The sequence below is a fragment of the Myotis lucifugus genome, unplaced genomic scaffold (genome assembly GCF_000147115.1).
Source record: "Myotis lucifugus unplaced genomic scaffold, Myoluc2.0 scaffold_138, whole genome shotgun sequence".
NCBI lineage: Eukaryota > Metazoa > Chordata > Mammalia > Chiroptera > Vespertilionidae > Myotis > Myotis lucifugus.
The window spans coordinates 240,978-246,977 of NW_005871186.1; the positions used below are offsets into that span (position 1 = coordinate 240,978).

General features: G+C 43.0%; 1 protein-coding gene across 2 annotated transcripts in view; it reads left to right on the forward strand.

Annotated features, from left to right (window-relative positions):
- FCHSD2 (FCH and double SH3 domains 2) overlaps positions 1–6,000 on the forward strand; it is a 165,180-nt gene that overhangs the window by 22,237 nt on the left and 136,943 nt on the right. The gene's annotated exons all lie outside the window — the stretch shown is intronic.

Below are 6,000 nucleotides of genomic sequence, written 5' to 3' on the forward strand. Positions count from 1 at the left end.
CCTTTTACTCCATTTGAATCTTCATGACTACAAAGAAGGTCATAAATCGAACCTTTTGGATGGAGATAACACTTAGAGTATTTACAAATATAAATAAGAATAATAATTTATTCTCCCTTATATATCCCATTCTGCAGTTTTATGAGAAGTTAATTGTTATTTTTGTACAATCAGGCATTTTTTCTCATTAGGTCCTTGTTGATAGAGAATGGTGTGCTTTCAATGGATGGTATGGCACAGAAAATTTAAGCATTTAAAAAAATTTTTTTAATTAAAATCAGACAGCTAAATGTGCCAAGAAAAATTATATTGATATATCATTTTATGGATATGTAAGAATTAATAACTTACCCTTCCTTGGACAAAAACAACTTAACATAATTTGGAAATGTGGCCCTTGTAAGCAATTACTTTCTATGTGAAGTAGAATTCTAAAATAGATCGCTCCCCTCCACCCCCAAAATATGATACCCCTTCAAAAATTAGTATTTATAACAACATCTAAAAATACTGGAGAATATTAGAAGGAAAAATTAATACCCAGGAAATGCTGTACATGCTAACCACTATTGCTACTGCTGCTATTGATAGCCTACATAATAAAAGCCTAATATGCTAATTGTCCGGTCTTCTGGTCATTTGTTCAATCAAAGCGTAATATGCTAATGATAGACTAAGGCCACTCAACTGCTCACTATGACGTGCACTGACCACCAGGGAGCAGACAGTCGACTGGTTGACCAGTCGCTATGACGTACACTGACCACCAGTGGGTAGATGGTCGACCGGTCGACCAGTTGCTATGATGTGCATTGACCACCAGGGGGCAGATGCTCCGATCGGTAGGTTAGCTTGCAGCTGGGGTCTGGCTGATGGGGACTGAGTGAGATGGGCCGGACACGCCCTGGAGCCCTCCCAGAGCCCTCCCGTGGTCCCTCCCTGGCTGGCCAACCTCCTTCGTCCCCTGAGGGGTCCTGGACTATGAGAGGGCACAGGCTGGGCTGAGGGACTCCCCCCCTCCCCTTAGTGCACGAATTTCATGCACCGGGCCTCTGGTTATATATATAATGCTGCTGTAGACATTCACATATTAGTCTTTATTTGGACATATGTTGTTAAAATCTTGAGTGTATACCTAGGATTGGAATTACCAGGTCATTAGGTAAGTTTATGTTTAACTTTTTAAGAAATGACCAAACTGTTTTTCAAATTGGTTGTACAATTTTCATTCTCACCAGCAATGTATGGAGGTTCCAGTTGTTCTATATCCTCATAAATATAGGGCGTCCCCCCAAAATGTATACACAAACTTGTAATAATTATAAAGGTCATGTTTACTAAAATACATTTCATTTTCAAAATTGAGCTATCAGCTGTTAAAGTGTGTATACATTTTTTGGGGACACCCTGTACTTACCATTGTCTGTCTTTCTAATTACAGCTATTGTTGTGACTGAAATCATTATGAATAGTGCCTCTGCGAACATTCTTGTATGTGTCTTTTGGTGACTATGAATGTTGTCTATTGGGTATATTCCTAAGGAGAGGGTTTGCTGTGTCATAAGGTATATGTTCAGCTTTGGAAGATATTATGCAATGGTTTCAAAGTGATTGTTGCAATCACTACCAGCAGTGAATGAGAGTTGTAGTTACTTTAAACCCTTGGTTTTGTCGTGTTTTTTATTTTAGCCTGTCTGGTGTAAATTGGGGTAAATAATTGTGGATTTGATGAGCATTTTCTAGATGACTAATGAAGCTGAGGAACTTTTCGTATGTTAATTGGACATTTGGGTGGTTCGTTTAGAGAAGAATCTGTTAAAGTCTCTTATTGGCCTTTTTCTTATTGATTTATAGTGTTTATATGTTCTGCATTTGAATCCTTTGTCAGATGTACAGGAGTGGGCAAAAGTAGGTTTACAGTTGTGAGTACACGAAACACACTTTATTCTTTTTTTTCCCCCTTTATTGATTAAGGTATTACACATGTCCTTATCAAATAACCCCATTGCCTACCCACCCCCAACCACCACTCGTGCCCTTACCCCCTCTAGTGTCTGTGTCCATTGGTTATGCTTATATGCATGCATACAAGTCCTTTGGTTGATCTCTTACCCTTCCCACCCCCTTCCTCTGCCTTCCCTCTGAGGTTTGAGGAAAGCTGATCGATGATTCTCTGTCTCTGGATCTGTTTTTGTTCATCAGTTTATGTTGTTCATTATATTCCACAAATGAGTGAGATCATGTAATATTTATCTTTCTCTGACTGGCTTATTTTGCTTAGCATAATGCTCTCTAGTTCCATCTATGCTATTGCAAATGGTAGCAGTTTCTTCCTTTTTACAGCAGCATAGTATTCCATTGTGTAGATGTACCACAGTTTTCTGATCCATTTGTCTCCTGATGGGCACTTAGGCTGTTTCCAAATCATAGCTATTGTAAATTGTGCTGCTGTGAACATAGGGGTGCATATATCCTTTCTGATGGGTGTTTTTAGTTTCTTGGGATATATTCCTAGAAGTGGGATTATTGGGTCAAATGGCAGTTCCATTTTTAGTTTTTTGAGGAAACGCCATACTGTTTTCCACAGTGGCTGCACCAGTCTGCATTCCCACCAGCAGTGCAAGAGGGTTCCTTTTTCTCTGCATCCTCACCAGCACTTGTCATTTGTTGATTTGTTGATGATAGCCATTCTGACAGGTGTGAGATGGTACCTCATTGTCGTTTTGATTTGCATCTCTCAGATAACTAGTGACTTTGAGCATGTTTTCATATGTCTCTTGGCTTTCTGTATGTCCTCTTTTGAAAAGTGTCTATTTAGGTCCTTTGCCCATTTTTTGATTGGATTGTTTATGTTCCTATTGATAAGTTGTATAGTTCCCTGTAAATGTTGGAGATTAAACCCTTATCGGAAATATCATTGGCAAATATGTTCTCCCATGCAGTGGGCTTTCTTGTTGTTTTGTTGATGGTTTCTTTTGCTGTGCAGAAGCTTTTTATTTTGGTGCAGTCCCGTTTGTTTATTTTCTCCTTAGTTTCCATTGCCCTACGAGCTGTATCAGTGATAATACTGCTTCGGCATCTCTGAGATTTTGCTGCCTGTGGATTCCTCTAAGATGTTTATGGTTTCCCATCTTACGTTTAAGTCCTTAATCCATTTTGAGTTTATTTTTGTGTATGGTGTAAGTAGGTGGTCTAGTGTCATTTTTTTTTTGCATGTATCTGTCCAATTTTCCCAACACCATTTATTGAAGAGACTGTCTTGACTCCATTGTATGTTCTTGCCTCCTTTGTCAAATATTAATTGAGCGTAGTGGTTTGGGCCGATTTCTGGGTTCTCTATCCTATTCCATTGGTCTATATGTCTGTTCTTATGCCAGTACCAGGCAGTTTTGAGAACAGTGGCTACAATTTATCCTTGTATTATTATTTATTAGTATTAGAACTGTAAACCTAATTTTGCCCACTTTGTATGTATTATAGATATCTCTTCAATCTCATGAAGAAATGTTGTTTTATGGCTTGTTTTTTATCTGTTTCTTTTGATGAAAACAGTTCTTAATTTATAGTCAATGTTTTTTAAGTCCTATCTATATATATGTATAAAAGGTTAAGTGTCCGTCCGACTGGTAGCTATGGTGCGCACTGACCACCAGGGGGCAGACGCTCAATGCAGGAGCTGCCACGACAAACACTGGCCATTTAAAAATAAATGGCACCGCGGACCTGGCACCAACAAACCAACACTCGGCTTCCCCCAAGTGGGACACAGGCCCCGCCACCACCCCGGTGAGACAGCCCACCAATCGCAGTCAACACTGCTGAGACCCCATGGTGCAAAATGTGGCCAACAGCCCAGCCCGAAAATGGTGGCTGTGGGCACCGGGTAATGACATCACATAGCAACATCTGGCTTCCTCTCCCTATCAACTAGCCTCCTTGGAGTTTCTTCAGCCCAGGAACAGGACTTGCTTTATAGCCAGGTGCAAACATTTTACACTTTAACCAAATGTCTATGAAGCATTTTCCTGTGCCTTTTCTCATTTGATCCTCACAGAAGTCCTAGAGTAGGTAGATAGGAGACTTGGTGGAATCCTATTTTCTTTTCACTAGCCAGAAAATGGAGATTTAGAAAGTTTAGAAACCTGACCTGACTGAAAAGAAGTAAGAAATGGTGGACCTTGAAAATGACTTAGGTTTTCTCACTGTGCAGAATATAGTCAAACACTGCTACAGTTAAATATTTTACCCTTTGTTCTCTCTGTGTTACCTACAATAATAATCTGCTTCGTGTTGATGTTTACTGCTGTGTTGCTGACAATTACCTGAAAGAGAAGTTGGGGTGCTTCACTGAACTGGAAAAAGTTTAGCTACATCAGAACGCAGGTCTAATTTATATTCTATACATATAAAAGGCTAAGTTGACATGCATGCGCGATACATATAAAGCTCTCACTGGTGTCAATCGCACACGTGTGTTTCAGTCTGTCATTGTCATTTGTGAATTTGGTTGACACTTCTGTTATAGAGAAAGGGCGAATAGCGATATTAAAATATTTCTTCTAATTAATTTCCTTTCAATGTGCATGAATCCGTGCATTGGGCCACTAGTTATCTAATAATAATGTTTGGTAATTACATGATAAGCTTTCTTTTCAAGAAGTTCCATAGGTTTGGCTATTATTTGTCATTGATACATCATTTAAATAGTCAGAATGTTCAAATACTTCAAAAAAATTAAATTGCAACTTATATGAGCAACTGCTGTGAAATTTTTATTTCCCCTGTAAATTTTGTCAATTTTAAAATGGTCTTTATAAATATGGTGATGTGTTTTGGTTCTTTTATTTTTTTAATTTATTACAGAAAGAAAGGAAGAGGGAGAGAATCATTGATCAGCTGCCTCCTGCATGCCACCTATTGGGGAATCTAGCCCATGATCTGGGCATGTACCCTGACTAGAATAGAACCGTGGCTTTCTGGTTCATAGGTTGATGCTCAATACAGTTCATTTACAATAGCTAAGATGAATGGGAATCTATGCTCTGGAAAGATTTACTACATTTAATTTTTTTTATAAAGTACTAGAGGCCCGGTGCACAAAAGTTTGTGCACTGGCGGGGGCGGGTGTTCCTCAGCCCCACTTGTGCCCTCTCACAGTCTGGGACCCCTCGGGAGATAACGACCTGCTGGCTTAGGCCCGCTCTCAGGTGGCAGAAGGCAGGCCCAATCCCTAGGTGCAGCCCCTGGTCGGGCTCAGAGCAGGGCCGATTGGGGAGTTGGGGCGCCGCCCCCTGTCATGCACAGAGCAGGGTGGATCAGGGGTTGCAATGCCACCCCCAGTCATGCTCAGGGTAGGGCCGATTGGGGGGTTGGGGCACCGCCCCCTGTCACACTCAAGGCAGGGTCGATGGGGAGGTTGCGGCGTCACCCCCTGTGATGCACAAAGCAGGGCCAATCAGGGGGTTGGGGTGCTGCCACCTGTCATGCACAGAGCAGGGCTCATTAGGGGGGTTGGGGCTCCATACCCTGTCATGCACAGAGCAGGGCCGATCAGGGGGTTAGGGAGCTCCCCCCGTCACACACAGAGCAGGGCGGATCAGGGGGTTGGGGAGCTCCCCCCTGTCACACACAGAGCCGGGCGGATCAGGGGGTTGGGGCGCCGCCCCCTGTCACCCACAGAGCAGGGCTGATCAGGGGGTTGGGGCGCCGCTGCTGTCACACTCAGGGCAGGGTCGATGGGGAGGTTGCAGCTCTACCCCGTCACACACAGAGCAGGGCCCATGGGGGGGTTGGGGCGCCTTCCCCTGTCACACACAGAGCAGGGTCAATCAGGGGGTTGGGGAGCTCCCCCCTATCAGGCACAGAGCAGGGCCGATCAGGGGGTTGGGGCACCTTCCCCTGTCAGGAACAGAGCAGGGCGGTTAGGGAGGTTGTGGCCCCGCCCCCTGTCACACACACAGCCGCAGGGCGATCAGAGGGTTTGGGCGCTGCCCCCTGTCA